This window comes from Marmota marmota, unplaced genomic scaffold, assembly GCF_001458135.2.
Source record: "Marmota marmota marmota unplaced genomic scaffold, marMar, whole genome shotgun sequence".
NCBI classification, from domain to species: domain Eukaryota; kingdom Metazoa; phylum Chordata; class Mammalia; order Rodentia; family Sciuridae; genus Marmota; species Marmota marmota.
In genome coordinates, this window is record NW_026000108.1 from 22,459,963 (window position 1) to 22,480,685 (window position 20,723).

The following is a 20,723-nucleotide window of genomic DNA, read 5'->3' on the forward strand; positions in this document are numbered from 1 at the left end:
ATGTAGTTACCCAAAAATTAGTAGATAATTTTGCTCCAATTTCCACTTGGCAGGTGCCTTGTGCTGCACAGTTCTTTGTGTAATCAGTATGTGGAATGATTTGCTCTCCTTTCCTCTTATGCTTTATTATTCATTTTATGGGGCATATGTGATGATCTAATACTTAATTCCAGTAAAACTTCACATGTTTGCTCTCCAGTATGATTATATTATATGTGATTATATATGTCACATTTATCTCGCAGATGGTGCATGTTAAAAAAGAAGTCAACCTAAGCCAGTTAGATGATTGTTATTTTAGCTTATTTCAAGTATAATTAGTGAAAATCCTTTTCAAATTAGTTAAGACGTTTCATTTTATAATATAAATAGAAATAAAGGTACAAACGTGAAAAATAGAAAGTATAAATATACTTATGCTTTATACAGATTTTCTATATAATAATGGGGGTGATATAATTTGGCTAACAGATTTTAACATTAGATGTCTAAATTTCCATCCATATGCATTTCTCTGAAGAAATTCAATTTCTAGAAAGGTAGCAATACTATTTAATTGTATGTATGACCTGTCTAATCTGGTCTAAGAGATGGATAGATTAATTTAAAAACAGCTTCATGGAGTAGATTGTTGGCTACTTGCATTTTTAAATGTTCCCCAATAATGCTTTGATGGGAAGTCTGTTAACTAGTGTGCATTAAGTTGAATTTGTTTAAGTCCTGATGACATCTTGTTTGTTTAATAAAGTAGAGTAAGATATTATAATAATACATTTATAATACTAATATATCTTTAAAAATTATTTCTTTTGTCTTTATAAAAACAGAATGAGATATATTCTGAAGAAAAAAAACAACATACAAAGAAGGTTGTGATAAAAAAAAATCCAAAAATTAATAGGCAGAAACAATAAAGAAATGTTATGTGTGAGTATATGTGTGTAAGTGTGTGAGTACAAACATACATGTGTATAAGTTCCAGTATAGTATTTTAAGGAACTGAAATGATTTTCAAAATACTTTAAAGATGTATTAAATTAGAATTTGTTACTAAATGTTTAAATAATTTAAAATATAAAATAAAACTCACTAGGGGCTGGGGATGTGGCTCAAGCGGTAGCGCGCTCGCCTGGCATGCTTGCGGCCCGGGTTTGATCCTCAGCACCACATACAAACAAAGATGTTGTGTCCGCCGAAAACTAAAAAATCAATATTAAAGAACTCTCTCTCTCTCTCTCTCTCTCTCTCTCTCTCTCTCTAAGAAAATAAAATAAAATAAAATAAAACACACTATATTTGTTGTATGTCCTAAATATTGTCAAAACTTTTTTAATACTAGTAATATATTAATACTAGAAGCTAAAGTGAAATACCTGGAACTTATTTTAGCATATATACATATATGCATATATGAATATGTGTGTGTGTGTATATATATATATATTTTTTTTCACAACATTTGTTGTCATAGAATGTGAACAATACTTTAAAATAAAATTGTTCTTGATGGGATAAGCAAACTTTGGTATGCATCATAATGGATAATGTGTAACAGTAAAGTGCTGAGAATTAAAAGACACAACTAAATGGGGAAATCTAAATGTATCCTGCTAATCAATGTATAACAATTGCAACAAAAGTTATATATTGTATGGACACACCTATATGATATTTTGGAAAAGGGAAAATTTCAGATACAAAAAGCAGATTATTGCTTGCTTTGAAAACACAAATACTAAAATTGGAATGATACAGTGACAATTAGCATGTCCTTGTTCCTGGATAACACACAAATTTGTAAAGTGTCCCCTTAGTTAACACAAAACAAGACAAAAAGAGGCAGAACAGTGATTTTCACAGGTTGTGGTAGAGGAATCCATTGAGTACAAACAGGTCTCACTATAAAATTTGGGGATGGTTATAACTGTTCTTATCTTGATTATGATGGTGTCTACACGATTGCATGTATGTGAGTAAATTCATAAGACTGTTATTTACCAAATAGAATAACATTATATATAATTAAAATATTGTACCATCACTATGTATATATTAATCTGTTATTTCCCTTTAGTGTGATATTAAGCAAATGTTTTCAAATTTGTTCATGCTACAATTTATAGATCAATTTTATAGGTTCTGTGCATCTACAAGGTTTTCATTAAAAATGTAAACACATAACCTCATTCATGTGCTCACCCAAAATGCTTTTATGGAAAAGAATTAGAATTTAAAAGTAATAATTTTTTCTTAATTTATTATCACATGGAACAAATACCATTTACTATTATCAATATCTAGTAACATAAAAGTGTCACGTGGTTTTAAGATAGATCTATTTTCATGATGAATGCATTGATTTTCTTACATTTCTGATTTCTACTGATTATTGTCTTTTCCATCTTGAGTCAATGCACCAGTGTGTTTCTTAAGGAAAAGGATGCTTGCATAGTTTTGTTTACACATCTTACTCTCCTTTATTACATACATTTCCAAACTCTGTACTTTATTTTTCAAACTTTTAGTCCCATTTAGCGATCTGACTTTAGTTATATTGGTACTTTGCCACAAAAGGTGTGTGCCCATTTTATACTATTTAACAGCTGAATAACTAAAAATAGTTAATTCACTTTTCTTATTCACTGTAGGAAAATTTTTGGTCATGGTCACTATGGTTATTTCATTGGTTATTCATATTTTTCAGTATATATTTTTAAGAAACTACTTCTTGTCAGACACAGTTCTCCATCAAAGGAGTAACAGGGTTTGATATCTCCTCTCAAAGGCTCAAGAAAGAGGCACATAAAAAAGGAATAGTTTCATAGTAAACTATGTACACAAAGTATATGAAACACATAGAAGGGGAAGACGATCTTGGCTTCATCATTTAAAAAGGATTTTGGAGAACCAGCAATTAATTTGGATCCTAAAGGATGGGTCTATGTTTGTTATGATGATGTATCACCCTTTGAGGAGTAAAAGGATTAGCCAGGACCAACTATGGAATCATATTAAATATAAGCTTTGGCCAGATGTGGTGGTGCACACCTGTAATCCCAGTAGCTCTGGAGATAGGAGGATCTGAGTTCAAAGCCAGTCTCAGCAACTTAGCAAGGTGCTAAACAACTCAGTGAGACCCTGTTTCTAAATAAAATACAAAATAGGATTGGGGATGTGGCTCAGTGGACTACGGCCCCTGAGTTCAATCCCCAGTAACTGCCCCCCTCCAAAAAAGTATAAGCTTTGAACTACCTAGGTAACTTCTAAGTCAGATGAAAACATGGTTAATTTGTCACAAAGTAGACACTGGCAAATCCGCAAATATTTTAGATGTTGATTTAGAGATAGTAAACATTCCTTTTCATTGTCCTGATGATCTTAATCTTTATATTGGATTTTATTATCCCAGGTATGAAGTGAATCATGACTGATATAAGAATTATATAAATTCACTATTTTTACTAAAATGTATTAATTTCTAAATAGTTTTTTTAAGAGAAAACCCCTTGATTTTTTATGTGGTTCATTCATTAATTTCATTCTTGATACTCAGATTATTTTTATCTAGCTTTCCTGAAGAATAGAAGTATTTTCACATTGTTACCTCTTCTCTGGGTTTGTATATCACTTAAAGCTTTTGTTACAAAGCAAAGCAAAGCAAAGCATCCCTTGGACCCTGAAGGCAGGCTGTCTCCTTGAGGGAAGTCATTAGAACAAGTCCAAGAAAGGATAATGAACAATTAAGGCCATATATTTATGTTACAAAATAGAGAACCAAGAGCTATCACTCATGAAAGGAATGCATATAAACAAGAATCCTAAATCCTTTGTTAAAATCACAAATTTTGAATTATATGTTATATTTAAAAACACAATAATTTTTTGGTTACTCTAATGAGTATAACAGTACACACATAAAACATTCACACAAACACAACTGTTTATCACACTAAAAATCTTTAGCTTAGCTTCTTGATATTTCCAAAATGTTTTCAGACCACAGAAGAAACAGAATAAAATGCAAAGCTTGGCCTTATGCCATTTTTATAATATATTCTGTTATAAACTTAAGACATGAAGACAAAGGGAGTCACTAAAAAGTAGTCATAAATAGAGTAACCATAAAAATACCTTTTAAACTTATGAATAAAGTCATTACCAAAATTGAAAAAAGTCGACTAAAGAAAGCCCTGAATTATTGCAAAGCAAGATCTTAGGCAGTTTCTCAGAGCATGTATTGATTCATGTATTTCTCTGAAATGGAGGCCGGTTTTATACCTTATTCATGCATTAAATTCATTTGATGTGATATTAATCCAAATGAGTTCTTAATATTTATTTTAAATATTATGTTACAAAATAGAGAACCAAGAGCTATCACTCATGAAAGGAATACATATAAACAAGAATCCTAAATACTTTGTTAAAATCACACATTTTGAATTACATGTTATATTTAAAAACATGTGTGATACTACATAAAATGAGTTAGTAAATATTACACGTACAACATGCACATATAGTCAGAACATGGGAACTTAAAATATTTTAATAAAATAGTCATGATAGGACTTTTGTCTATGTTTTTCAAATGATCATAATATTCTTGAAACTGACTTTTTTCCATTTGTGTCTATCTCCTTCCTCCTGCTACTAGACTTTTTTCTAATCTGTATTACTGTCTTGAATTTCTGGTTCTGAAAAGAAATTGATAGCTTGATCAGTAAATATTTGAAATCTTACATCATGCATATCCACCAAAATTCTCCAAAACAATTTGCCCCTAACAGAAGAGGTTGATGGCTTCATCTTCTTTTACCTGGTTGTCTTTATTGCATATAATCTGTGAATCTCTTTACAAAATTGCATTTGACTCAGCTTAAAGTTAGAAACAGGCTAGGCTCTTCCCATAATTGTGTGTGATTCAGTATATATTGCATAATAATGTTTAACTCAAAACCTAAGGATTTAGGTAGAATATTTTTTATGCCTAAAAACATGAGCATTCGGTTTGGAAGTAAAAAAATCTGTTACTTAATTTTGAGTCATTCCCATCTACTTTTCTCATCACCACTGACAAAAAAAGGAGAAAGTGTATCAGCTATTGATAATCATAAAACATCAATAGTTCTTTTAAAACTCCATACAAATGCTGTCTGTATTTTAATTTACAAATTACTTTTCTACATTTATCTAAATCCTCCTATAAGATTGTTCTCTCAGAATAGCCTATAATTTTTGAAGATTATTACTTTCCTATTTTCAAAATGGTGATATATATGTTCCCACTTTTTAAATTGATCTGGATAGATTTCCACTAACATCTAAGTAAAATATCAGAGTGATAATTCTTCTTGTCCTTCTCCCTTTCCTTTCAGATTATTTTTTCTATTATCATTAGTTATCTCATTATGAAGTTCAGGATTTTAGCTTAGAAAACATGGTTTATTTTTCTGTTTTTCCCTTCTGTTCCACACTGATAAATTTAAACATTCTATATCTATATTCATAGCTTCATACTTAAATCTCTGAAATAACTCCCTAATTGATCTGCTCTCTTTCCCTATTGCTATTATCCTGCCAAGTCTTCATTTCTGTCTCAGAACACAGCCACTAAAATACATATTTGTTTATGTCACATTGCACCCTATCTTCACTCCTCTAAGTTATTATCCCTTAACAAGTTTCACCTTCTTTGAGGTAACAGATTCTCTGGAATGTTATGTGTGGTGCTCAACAGGGGGAGTTTTTTTTTTTTTCTTCATTTATTGCTTCTTTTTAGTTATACAGGGCAATAGAATCAATTTTGGTATAATTATACAAGCATGCACATATCTTATTGTGGTTGGAATCCCATTCTTATGGATGCACACAATGGTGGGATTCACTCTGAGGATTTCATATATGTACATAGGATAATTATGTCATATACATGTTTGCTGAAAAACAGATTCTAAGTTCATTTAGTTACAATTGTTACTAGGGTTTATTGTGTTTTTGTTTCATTTCTTTTTTAATCTGATTTTACTTACCTAATGATCTCAAAGGAAATTTTAAAATAAAAATAATCTGTGACATAAAAGACCATTTTTATTTTGTGATTTTTTTTCTCTGTATCAGGGAATTCTTTTATCCTTGACCCTACCTATCAAATGTGGTAGATATCTCAGTTATTATGGAAAAAGTAGGAATAGACTTCTGAAAAAGTACTTCCCCAGAGGAGAAAAACACTATTGAAAACCCCAGAAATACACAGATGTCCAAAGTAGCAAAGAAATTTAAACACTTAAAGAAACCATGGGCATTATAAGGACTGAAATGGAAGATAAACAGAAGAAAAAATACCCCTTTTTGAGATTCAAAATGCATTGTCTGAACAAATTCATTCACTGAATAACATCAGAAATTTAGTTAGTTCAGAAAAACAAATATGATTGAGTTTGAGGGCAGTATTTGAAACTATCTAAAAAGATTCATAGGAATACTAATGAAAAGGAAACGTAATCAGTAATGCAAAAATCACAAGAAATTTTACTCACAAAATATTGGAATCTCACAGAGAGCTGGGGTATTTGAAATATAAGGATTCTATGATTTCCCTTGTATGAAAATTATAAACTCAAATTCCAAGAGTTTCAATGAATTCCAGGCTGGAGAAAAATGTATAAGGAAAACAAAGTAAAATTCTCTTCAAGAATTATCATAATCAAATTTTCTGAAAACATTGAAAAAAATTGGAATGTCACCACAATGACACATTATGTGGAGTTCTAAAGATAAGAATAACTGCAGAATTCTGTTTTTAAATTTTTATTTATTTTTTATTAGAGCAGTACTATTACCATACATTTATGGAATTTGGTTTACTCCATTTCAGTCTGTGTTCCCTAACCCTCTCTCTCCCTTCCCCCTCTCATTCTTCTCCTTCCTCTGCCGCAGTCCGGCTGCAGCAAAATAACTGGGGGGTGACGAGCAACTTGTGTACATTGATACAGCAGGAGTGGGAGCCGTTTATTGTAGGACAGGAGGGGTATATATACATTCCACACAGCTTATCTTAATTAACATAAACTAGATACAACAGTCAACCAATAAGGAATCTCTACACTTAATGGCTCACTGGCGTTACTTCACAAACCACTCCCTCTGGCAAAATGTCAGGTGCCATCCTGACTTTTACAGACCCTAATATTCCTCTACTGATTTTCCTTTTGCTCATTTGTTTATTTATTTTTTATTTAACTGTAGGCTTCTAATGAGGATCTACTAAAGCCAGAACTTGTAATTGGTGAAATAATTATGCTGAAATCTAGCGGAATAGTAGATTTATTTGCACTATCAACCATCTCAACCTCAATGATGATTATAGAACACTCCATCTAATACCAGCATAATATACTGGCTTTTCAGCATGGTTTGCCAACCAAAACATGAACACATAAAGACCCCTGGAACAGAATAGAAGACACAGAGACAAACCCACATAAATACAGTTATCTCCTACTAGACAAGTGTTCCAAAAACAAACATTGGAGAAAAGATAGCCTGTTAGACAAATGGTGCTGGGAAAACTGGCAATCCATATGAAGCAGAATGAAATTTAACACTTGTCTCTTACCCCGCACAAAACTTAAATACAACTGGATCAAAGACGCAGGTATTAGACCATAAAATCCACACCTATTAGAAGAAAATATAGGCCCAACACTTCAGAATGCCAGGTTAGGGACTGACTTCCTCAACAAGACTCTTAAAGCATGAAAAGCAAAATCAAGAATCAACAAATGGAATGGTGTCAATTTAAAAAGCTTCTTTGCAGCAAAGGAAACAATAAAAAATGTGAAGACAGAGCATACAGAATGGGAGAAAATCTTTGTCACTCACACCTCAGATAAGGCATCAACTTTCAGAATATACAAAATACTCAAAAAGCTTAATATCAAAAAACAAAAACAAACAAACAAACAAACAAAAAACAGAACAAAACAAATAACCCAAAAATAAATGGGTATAAGAAACTGAAATGTCTCAAAAAATATAAACAGTAAACAAATATATGAATAAAAATATTTAACATCTCTAGCAATTAAATAAATACAAATCAAAACTACACTGATATTTCATCTCACTCCAGTCAGAATGGCAATCATTAAGAAACCAAATAACATAAATGTTGCTGAGGAAAAAAGGGAATACTTATACATTGTTGGTGACTGCAAATTGGCACAACCACTCCTGAAAGCAGTATGGATATTCCTCAAAAACTAGGAATGAAACCACCATTTGACCCCATTACCCCACTCCTTGGTAAATACAGGAGTTAAAATCAGCATACTACAGTGATGCAGGAACATCACTATTTATAATAGCTCAATTCACAATAACTAAGTTATGGTTTTAATCTAAGTTCCCTTCAACAGATGAATGGATAAAGGAAATGTGGTATATATACAAAATGGAATATTACTCAGCCATAAAGAAGAATCACTTTGACATTCACTGGTAAATGGATAGATCTGGAGATTATCATACTAAGTGAAATAAGCCAATTCCAAAAAAACAAAGGTCAAATGATCTCTCTGATATGTGGATGCTAACACAAAACAAGGGGGTGGGAAATGGATTCAACAAAGGGAAATAAAGGGAAGGGAAATGGAAGAGGATTAGGAAAACCTGTGAAATAGATCTGACAAAATTTTCCTATGTAAATATTGGAATACACCACAGTGAATCTCACCATTGTGTATATCACAATACTAGGGTCCAAATTAGAATAAGGTATACTCCATGTTTGTATAAATATATCAAAGTAGACTCTGCTGTCATGTATAACTAAAATGAACAAATAAGAAAATAATAATATACTTGTTTTTCAAGTGAACAGAAAACACACTCACCAAGATAAAATTGAGATATTAAAAGATGCACTTGTACATTTAGATGGACTAAAATCGTATAAAATACATTCTCTGACCAAAACAAAAATTTTAAATGTCTATTGGAGATATTTGGGAAATACCCAAGTATTTGGAAAGTAAGCAAAATCCAAATTAACCCTTTGGTAAGCAAATATTTCATTACTGAAAATGGCAAATATTTTAACTAAATGAAAACAAATAAAAATTTACGCAAAAAGATTCAACAACATAGATGTATAAATTTACTGAAAGTCAAATAACCAAAATTGATTTAAGGAGAAATACAAAATATAAATGACCTATGTTCATTTAATTTTCTCTTCAAAACCTTCCTACAAAAAGATTTGTATGCCTAAATGGCCTCACTCGTAAATCTGTGAAATTGTTAGTGAAAAAATAATGCTAATTATTTTGCTTCATAAGTCTTCTTGTGTAGTAGGACCCAAGCATTTCATTATTAATATTGGTAGACCCTGTTTGATTTTTATTTCTTGTTCATATTAAAGATCAAAACAGGAGGCCTGGTGATATGAACCTGTAATTTCTGCACCTGGGGAGGCAGAGGCAGGAGGATCATGAGATTGTGGGCAACCTGGGCAACACCATGCACACTATAAAATATTAGAGATATAAACTGAAATAGGTGGAAATAAACTAAATGGTTACATATTCTGTATCAACATTTATAAAGTGGTTTATAGTAATCTTCAAAATAGTTCAGATTTTTTGATAATACATTTGATTACACTTTATGTAAGCCTCCCCTTTCAACATCATTACTCTGTAATTTCCATATGTGCTCCATGATAGGAGAAGCCTATATACCCATGTGAATTTCAGTTATAATGTAAGTTTCCATTTATGACCTGGAAAGTGTCATTCTAACTTAATTTGTTATATCTCATGGGGTCCTCAAAATTCTTGCTTTTGTTCTCTACACACTAATTTAGTTTCATTCTCCTGAATACTTAAAACTCAGACATATACCCCCCTCACTTATTTCATCTTGTCATATTGGGATGATTCATACAATATTTCTCTTACCTCTTTTTGATCATTACTTCCATTTGACATATGATATTATGGAGAGAAACAGGTCAGGAGCAAGTGCACCCCAGGAAGCATTCTAAGAACTGGCTTACTGCTTTTGATTCCTTTCAGGTTCACTTAAATTTGCTGAGAAAAAAAAAAGTCCTTTCTTCTTATGTACCAACATCTCTAGAATAATTATTTTCTTATTAAAAAATTGTTAGTTTTGCCTTAAAATATCTAATAGTACAAATTTCATATCTTTTTTAATATGGCACATATGTTAGAGACTTAAAATTACCATTCAGGAAAGAGCACAGATAATAATTTCGACAACAAAAGATAAACTGACCTGAGTCTGGTAGATTCCAATTCCCTATTCTCTGGAGGCTAAATTAAATTATAACCTCCCCTTTAAAATATTTTAGGTAGATGCAATATCAATATGAACCTTTTAATTGCTCATTATCAGTGCTTAGTGGTTCCAGTGAAGTGGAAGCATCACATTAAACAATTTCAAAATAATCACTTTTTGAGTCATGAGCCACTGTGAAGCAATGTAAAAATCATGACTTGTCAGAAACTAAACAAGAAATGGTTTCTGGCTAAAGAATTTCATTGTGTTTCTTTTAGAGATTGGCTTTCCTGCCTTGACAGAGCTCAATTTTGGATATGAAACTTATCATATCTACTTATCATATGTGTAATAGTCTAATAATTTTGTATAGCTTATTAATATTTATTAGTTGTGATTTTATCCATACATGAGCAATTTACTCATTTACAATTTACTGATTTACTGTTCAATCACTGTAAATAAGATTTTTACCAGGATAACTGTACATTTAACAATAGAGAAATTCAGGCATTTAAATTTGCAATAATAATAAACTAATTTGAATAGAAAAAGGAATTCTATTATATTTCAAAAATCATGTTTATGTGCCTTTAAAAGTTCTCATTAAATATAAGATGCTGAACACTAGAAGTTCATAGAACTTTTTTCTTTGACAATTAAATGAAGAAGGAAGGCATATATATATATATATATATATATATATATATAGTGAATTGTGTTCTCTTTGTGCGTGTGACACTTGCAAACAAATTTTATTACAGTTGAGCCCCACAAAGCTTAATTCAAAATCCAAATTGAATAATAAGCTAAGCATTAGTACATCTGTAGGAATTATTTTTAACATCCTGGGATTATCTGATGAGCCACTAGCAAACTTGTGTGTTATTTTTTTCTAGTATCTAGAATGAGCTGTACTAATACATTGGTATTCCCTCAGCCTCTTCAGTTTTTACTTGAGTGAGTTCTTTGATGGGGTGTGGGGCTCCTTTGAGAATGGATGATTTCACTTCAAGTTCCTCTTTCACGGATGACTCTTTACAGCACGCAGACCTGTCTTCCTTCAATAACCCCAAAGAGCCAATGCCGCAAGGTTATTTGCCAAATAGTGGACACCTGAGCAACCATTAGGTATTTCTTCTTCCCCTTCCCTTTCCCCTTCCCCTCTTCCTCCTCCCCCTCCTTCTATTCATTCATTTTTCTCCATTAAACAATCTTCCCTGTAAGTTTCAGGAAACATTCAGATCAAAGCATAATGAACTATGGCAGGATGTGAACAACTATACCCCTCTTTTTCCTCCCAGTCTTCCAACTCAATACTTGTATTCCTTGATATCACAGGATGATGCCACAAACTCCTGACATCACAAGAGAATAGGAAAAAACAATCATCAGTGTCTATTTCTTCATCTGCTGATAATTTCCAAGTAACTGGGACCTAGTTCTCTCACCAATTTTTCATCATGATTCATCAGTGACTCCAAGGTGGAAATCATGGTTGGAGCTTATCAAATCCTCAGGAGTGAGAAGTTGGCCTCAAATTAACGCAGGCATACTTAATCTCAAGTGTGATGCTTTGTGGGATCCTATTTTATTTGGCTTATAGTGGTAAACTTTCCCTTATTTTCCCCTGACTACTCTCTCCAAAACAAAATGCACAATACTGTCACTCTTTTGTTTCCTTTTTTATTGCAGAAATCACCATATGCAATCTTTAAATTTATGTATTTACCACAAGTGCATTGTTTTGTTTTCTCATGAAAATATATTCAGGAGAATGCATCACTTATTTAGGCCAGTTTTCTGTTTTATCTCCAAAACTCAAAATAATAACTGAAATGGATAACTATTTACTTTTAAAATAAGTGGATCAATCCATGAGTTAGTATTCTTTAAAAAGGATACAATTAGCAAGTCAATTAGTTTTAACTATAAACTTGCTGCTCTACATTGTAAATCAGCTTAATTAAAATAAGGTCATGAGATGTAGTTTTATGTGCTACAAATTAAAATATAGTTTGAAGAGAAGCATTTGGTAATTTATAAAAAATATAATTTATAATTTATAAAAAATATCAAACATTATTTTTCAAAGTGGGACATAGATTATGTGCTAAGTGATTGAATGGAAAGTAAATAATACAGAACTTCAGGGGAGTCTGTAGACATAAACTACAGGGCTCAGTCCAAGGTAAATGGAAATGTTAGAACATAATGGAAACCTCCAAAGATGAATAATGTTATTTAGAATAGAAAAAAAGAAAAGTACTACAGGAGTGTTTATAATAAACAACATCAAAAATTTATCATCATAAATAATGACAAAAGTAGAATTAATAGAATGCTACTAGCATAGCAGTTTGATTTAATTTGTTTTATATACGGATATATACAAATAAAGTTAGCTTCATTGATTTTGAAATGTAAGGAATTGATGAGAGACAATGCTGATGGTGACTATATTTTACAAATTATTAGTTTTTAACTGGGAAGAAATTATCACAAAAAAAATTCTCAGAAAAAAAATACATTCATAGCTAAGTATAATTTTCCTTTAAATGAGTATTAGAAGACTGAAAATAGAATTAAATAAAATAGACATGACAGTTGATCTGAGTCATCAAAAGGTGACTCAACTCTCCTACAATCTTTGCATATTTAACTTTGACATAAGCAGATGAATATACAGAACTAAGGATGTATTTGTAAACTAAATTTCTTCTGAAATATTTTTATAACATAACATTAGTACCAGGGAAAACTGTCAGTAAATTTGAGTTGTAACTCCTTGAAAATACTAAGCTGAATTTTTTAGGAAAACCTATGGAAAATTAAAAAGCTTTTTTATAAAATAACCTCTTAGGCCCACAGTTTACAAAAATAAAGAAAAAAAATCTTAAGTCACAAATCTCTTAGCACTGCATCTCCCAATACAAATGATTTTTCTATCTCTTATCATTAATCCTTCCACCTACTGTTCAAAACAGAAATTATTCTTCCGTCTTGCCATGAATCTGTCAAAGGCATTGCTTCCAACAAAATTGACTTCTCTAATTTATGTTTCTTTCCCTGAATTTCTCGAGCTTGTGTTCCCAATTTAACAAAATAAAATAAAAATTTTATTCTGTATTTTGAGACATTTGTTTATAAGAAAATTGCATTTTCATTTTGGTTAAAGTTTCCTTGTGGTACAAATATCTTTAAATAAATACAATATTCAAACTGAATATACATTTATTTCCAAGCTTAAAAAATAAAACGAAAATGTTTTCTTGACTAGACCACTTAAAGTCATGATCATTTAAAAACACATGCCTATTGAAACACATAAACACATTTGCAATCATAATATAAGTGTACTCTTATAGTTTCTTTCATAATAATATATTCTACAAGGATTACTTTTTTATTTTAACAAGATATATACTTGATATAAATTTACTGTAAGATGGTTTCTTTTTACATTTTTCTTTCTTTTTAGGGGAAAATCTGTAGTTGTATAGAAGAAGGGAGAAATGCCATAGCTTAACTGAATCTCGAGTGGAATGTGCTAAATCTGGAAAAATTGATCAGTTTGGGAGGTCATTTTTAGTTGCTACATTGAATTAAAAAGTTATGGTCCTAATTTCCTCTACAATTTATTTGTTTAGGTGCTTGAATCTATTGTGTAGCAATCGTGCAATTTCATAACTACTGGATATATTAAATGACAATGTACCCAATTGGAAACAAAATCACTAGAATCGCTATGACCTATGGAAAACATCTCATGAGAATTAGCAATGCACACCTGTGCTTTATTCAAGAGACGTCATAGCCTCCCCTCTCCTCAAAAGTAACAAGTGACTGACTCATTCTTACACTGAAAGAATGTTTCTTATACAAACTTTATGATATTTCAAACTTTTAAAAGAGAGGTAGAAAAAAATCAAATAAAGTCAAAAGCCTCATAAGCTTCATGACAAATAATTCTCACATTAAAACTTATCAGGTAGCTGTATCAACTGGCATGTCCAAAGATACTTTGGGAATTTAGAATAATGTAAAATCTATACGTGTATGTCTATACGTGTATATCCCAAGAGGAGAAGTATCATATTAAAGTTTAAAGATAAAGGGGAATAAAGAAAAGGGAAGGGAAACAGGAATAGAAAAGACAGGGAAATGACCCTGAGATAACTTTCCTATGTATATATATTAATATACCACATACAATGAATTTCCACATCATGTACAACAAGAAGACTGAGATCCTAACAGAATAATTAATAATCCCATGTTTGTACAAATAAGTCAAAATATACTCTACTGTTTAAAAAGAACTAATAAAAAATAAAAATAAATAAATTTGACACTGAGACTATTCATGCTTTTAGTGAAAATACAATTTATGGAAAGGAAAGAAATTACGTGACCCTTTAGGGTATCATCATATATTTGACAATTTTTTGCCTCTCTATATCTATTTTGGAAATCAGTTTGTTGAGTAGAGTTGAACTCAGGAATAAAATGAGTAATACTAAACTAACATTTTCAAGTAACTTCACTTTTTATCTTATTCATCCTATAAAACCAGTTTTCAATTTGTGCTCTTATCCGTCTTACTTCTGCTATATTCTGTGTCGAATCATATTTTTTACATAACTTGTAGTGGCATCTGGGTTTTGTGTGTGTGTGTATGTGTGTGTTCTTTCGTTTTTTAAGATTGTTCAATCAGATTAATTTGCCACTTTTTTGTTATCTCATATTGTATTTTCCTGCACTATTGTTGGTAAAATCTGACTATTAAATTATTTTTGTATTACTTGACTCTATCATTACACTGAAAGCTCTTTGTAGAGAGTCCAGGTCTTGTTCATATTTAAAGATTGCACCCACCTATACAGTGTACTTCATATTAAATACTTAGTAACGTTTATTGGCAGAAAATGAATATTGTTAACTTCCTCTTGGAATAGTAATAAAACTTATGTTAGTCTCTAACAAAGAGATCACTTTTTAACTATTGTTAATATAATTTACATTTTTATTATGTTTAAAATATGGCATTTCTTATTTCTATAGCATGAGAGACTATCACTACATAACTATGCAACCTTAAGTAGAATGAAATTATACAGATAATTTACTTAAAGTCCTTATTTTCTTGATGGATGCAAGAAAACTAGGACTGAAATTTTAATTCTTACTTGCTCAGGTTATGAGTTCTCGGCAGAAGACAGCATTCTAGGTCACTCCAAAGAATTCAGCCCAACATCTCACAAATGCAATTATAACATTTCTATAAAAAACTGGATAAGTGGACAAGTCCCATGAATCATGATGTGGTGAACCAAGCATCCTCTGCTCATGAAAGCATTTCTCATTCTAGCTATCTTGGTTTATGTGAACCATAGCCTCCAAATAAATACTCCTCAATCAGGAAGTTCCAATTCATGCTGACCAAATGAAATTGTTTATCTGTTGTGTAGCACAAATTTCAACTGCCTCAAGGGCAGAGTAGGAAATATACTGCTTTCCTTGGTAACAACCCTGATGGAAATTTTGAATAATGCATGTTAATTTTAAAGAAACTTGTAAGTCCTCCTTTATCATGGTGCTATTTATGCTTTACTTTCCTCATGTGTGTGGTTAGTACAAAACAACTTTTTTCCTTTTTAAGAATCTCTTAAAACAAATTCCTCAAAAAAGATCAAATTTTGGAGCAAATGGAAAATCATTTGTTTAAATAAAATCAAGCCAACATCACTAATTGATGCATTTTTATCCCCTAAAGCTATATGAAATGACTTCTGGGAAGTATATAATCATTAAAATGTGTTGACAACAATTTAGTTGTTATCCATGGAAATAGTCAAGCATTATTCAGAATAGAAATGAAAATGAAATCAGTAAGACATAGTATATATAATATGTGGTTACAATTTTTTCAGTATCTGGATAAAAATTGCTTACACATGTGTTTTTCTTTTTGGATCTCATTATGAGTATGGATGATGACTATTGTGCTTTCTTTTCTCTGCTTTTCCTTCCCAATAGATAAATGGCATAAGATGTAAAAACCCACCTCTGTCCTCTGTTGTGGAACATTAATAACTTTATGGGATATTCACTGTATGATATTTTAATCATGCTAGTTGCTTGAGTCATATTCTGACTGTTAGACAAGCATGTGGTTAGATAACGAATACCTCTACAAAAACAAAAACTCATATGTATAATTAGGTTTCTAATCTTCAAACTTTTTCTTGTCATCTGGGGAAAATATTTTTTTTTCTCCAGAAGCAATCAAAAGCTCTGAATGGAAATCAGTACATGTAACTTTTATCATAGCTTCTGAAGTTTATATTGTGTCAGAAAGTTCTTTACCTTTCCTACCTACACTTAGATAAAAAAAAACAGAACTATTAAAATTAGTTTGAGAATTAATATTTGAAATATTTGTCAAAACCCTCGTATGGTATATACACTAACTAATAAATATTCACTCATTGAATGATAGATATTAAGTTATTTATCATCTTAATATGTGAGACTCTGGGAGTTTTATCATTTTCACTGCTACAAAGACATACATTAAATTAAAATATATCCAATGAAAAGAGAAAAATAATGACAATTTATGTAAACAACAACTTTCAATAGAGTAAATGTGAATTTAGAATATGTGTATATGTGTGCAATCTGCTATGTTCTGAATGTTTGCCATCAATTCATATGTGGAAATACTGACCACGCAGCGGATGGTATTAGGAGGTGGAGTCTTTGGGAAGGGGTCCAGTCCTGAGAGCAGAGCCCTTAGTAATAGGATTAGGGCCCTTGTAAAAGAGGTCATAGAGTGATCCCGCACTCCTACTACTATGTGAAGACACAGTGAGGAGGAACCAGAATACAGAGCCTTACCAGACGCCAATTGTGCCTTCGTGTTGAAATTCCATGTCCAGAAGAGTGGGCATACGATTTCTGTTCTGTATAAGTTACCTAGTTTATAGAATTTTGTTATGGTGACCTGAAAAGCCAACTCACAGTATTCAAAGTAATGAAGTCGGGATTCAAACCCACAACTCCTGAAGGGGTATGCTTTATGAGGTGAACAGTTTTAGACTCTATGTTCAGGCAGTGTATTTTCTAAATATCATTTTTGTTATGGTATAGTTCACATGACACAACTTACCATTTTGATCATTTTAAAGTATAGGCTTGAGTGGAATTCAGTACTTTCACAATATTGTGCAACACTACCAGTGTCTATTTCTAAAACATCATCAGCACCACAAGGCTAACCCTGCACCCTTTAAGTACTCTTTCCATATTCCCCCTTCTACCCTTCTTTTCCTATGCTTTGGCCACCGATGTTGATCTTCTCATATGCTTTATTCCCCCCATTGGTGTGTTTTGGCTCATTTTTATTCATTATAGATGTGTTGGCAATGAATGTTCCAACTTCTGTTTACCTGCAGTGCCTTTATTTCATTGTCCATACTTACTATGTATGATTTTTATTGAAATCTACATAAAGGCATTTACAAACAAAACTTTGAGGATATTATTACATTGGTTTTGAGTAATATAGTTGGTAGAAGGGCTCAGTCTGCAGTTAGTACCTTCAAATAGCATATGTAATTTTTTCCTGCTTTACTTGAGGTCTTTTCTTTGTCTATACTCTTTTGTAGTTACATTATGATGATTCTAAGGTTGAGTTATGGTCATTTGTCCTGCCTACAACTCATGAAGATTACAGAATTTGAGCAGTTTTATTTGAGAACAGTTCTCATTTAGTCCCGAACTGTATATCTTTACATCTGGCCCTTTCACAAGTTGTTTCTGCTTCTCCAAGTGCATCTAGGGTGAAATCTCTCATTTTACCTTCATGTTTTACTTCCCATTCATTTTCCTATCTCTGTTACTCTGTTGGAATTCTCAGTAATTCTGCTGATATCTGTATTCCAGTCCTAGTATGTCTCCTTCCTTTCCTTGTGCCTGCTGTTTAATCTAATATAAGGAGCTCTTTTACATTTCTAGAATTTTAATTTTTGTATTTTCCAAATCAGATTCAGTATTTTGATAGCCTCCTTTCTTTCATATGATTGGACATCTTTGATTATTGTTTAAACACATTATACATGATTTAATACCCTGAATTTATATATATTTAAAATTTATATTCTGGTAACTGTTACAAGATATATCTTACAGAAACTCTTAGCCTATTTCTTTGGTCATTTTATTTTCTTATAAATATGGTACAAATATATGCCTTATGCCACGGCCCTATAGTTTTCAGATACAATGAAGTTCTGTGAAAACATCTGTTGCTATAATGAGGGATACATTTACTCTACAAAATGTATAGACTGTTGACAATACTCAGAAATTCTACATAATGCCTATGATTTAGGTCATTTTGTTTCAGTGACTCATACATTTTCTAGTCTCACACCTACTTCAGACTGGAAATTAGGAATTATCAAGGAAGTGTCTTGGTACCTCACTCTCTCTTCTGCTAAATTGTTTACCATCTCCTTATATTGAGGAGTGCTATTTATCAACTAGCCAGATTTATTGATCATTCATGTTCAGAGTTATGACTCTATATTGGGTTCTTGGTATGAATTTTTAACTTTTCTGTCCATGGCTTACTTTTTTTGTACTTGTTGGATTAAAATCACATGACTAAATTTAAGCTCCTAAATTTTGCCTAGTTTTTCAGGACAACTGTAAAATCCTTGTAAGATTTCCTCTGAGTTTTTGTTTTCTTCTGAATATTTCTTTTCTCTTTTTTATGTTTTTTTTTTAACTTTCTTAATAGCTTAGCCATTAAATCCTGTTCAAAACTATTTTTCAGGAAAGCGATTAGAACATTTAGTGTGTCGTATTGCCAAAAAATGCAAGTGCTACCATCTTTCTTCATTTTACTTAGTTATTTGAGAGATAATGTACAAAGATAATATTTATTGATCCTGATGCAAATTCTTAGTAAACATATAGCATCTCAGATTTTAATTTTTCTTTAGCTTAAATGAATGGCAGTGGTTTATTTTATAATCAGAGAGTGATAAAAATTTGAAATTACAAATAAAATTACATTGAAAAAAGACCATACAAATTTCTCATTCAGTGATTCAAAAGAATAATTTCCAAATAATCTCCAGATACCTTTGCTGAGTATAAATCCTCCTAGGCAATTAGCCACTGCTGCCTTTGCCTAACGAATGAGGTACTCTCAATTACTGGCTGCACTCTATTTCTTTGGCTCCTACCCAGATTCCCCATCTTTGCCTACCAATTTCCATTTCTGACTCACTCTGGTTTTCCTTTTTTAATTTGGCTGCTTCCCAAATAATTGCCTTGGGTGGCATGTGTTTTATCAACCTGCTCAACTATGCTAAAAAAAAATGGTTTATTTCTTCATCTAGCTCAAACTTCAGAGGAAACCCAGTGTTTCTAGGAACCCCCAAAATGAGCCATGCTAATTTCTTAGGAGAAACGTATCCAGTGTATTTATTTATTTAATGTAGTTAATTTGAATGGGAGGTAGTTGTGATTAGCAAAGCAGTTTGTTGTCTGAATCATGAAATCATCAAACTATTTGAATTTGAATCCCTTTTCTTCCATTAATAAGAAACGTGTAATTGAGGAAAAGTCAAAGTATGTTTATCTGAAAAATTAGAATTATAGTATTTCCATGTTAGGAGTGTGTTGATGATTAAATGAGAAAAGAATATACAAAACTGAGTATTAATGGCTATATATGTCACCTGATATCCTTGATATTCTTCTCTGAGAACTGAATAAAACATCTTGTGACTAAGAAACCAAGATCAGATGTGTGCCATTTGGCCATAAATCCAGAACCTTCACCTGCTTTGAGAGTGTGCCCATCAGTCTGCAATTACTCATCATATATTCTAAGGAGGCACTAACCAGTCTGAGAGCACCCATCACCAGTCTCCATAAACCTCTCTTAAATCAGCTTCCTTGCAAGATGGATTTTTTTCCAAGTATTCTTCAACTAGCTTTTCTAATAAAGTCATCTTCCTTGTTGCAAAACCTTGCCTCTTGAATTAATTGGCCTGTTGTGAAGTGAGCAGATAGATTTGGTTTTTGTAACACTTCAGGTGTTCCATGTACATAGATGTGTAACCATACATGCAATATAGAATATGTACACCTATGAATATTATGCATAAAATATAGATATAATCTGTAAAATTTATATTAGAACTATATTTAAAATGTATTATTTATATAAACATATTCATGTACACTTAGAAAATACATTATATATAGTGTCCAAAAAATGTTAATGGAAACATACTAAAGAAATATGTGAAATTTAGATAAAACGTACACTATATTATAGAGATGTTCATTTGAACTTTTAGAGTAGGAAAATGGAAGAAAGATGTTTGTGTGAATTT

At 31.5% G+C, this 20,723-nt stretch overlaps 1 non-coding gene across 1 annotated transcript; it reads left to right on the top strand.

The window, feature by feature from the left end:
* The first annotated feature begins 1,715 nt into the window (after positions 1–1,715).
* Positions 1,716–1,817, top strand: LOC125611007. The gene has a single exon (XR_007341119.1). It is a non-coding gene; the product is annotated as a U6 spliceosomal RNA (small nuclear RNA).
* Positions 1,818–20,723: the final 18,906 nt, after the last annotated feature.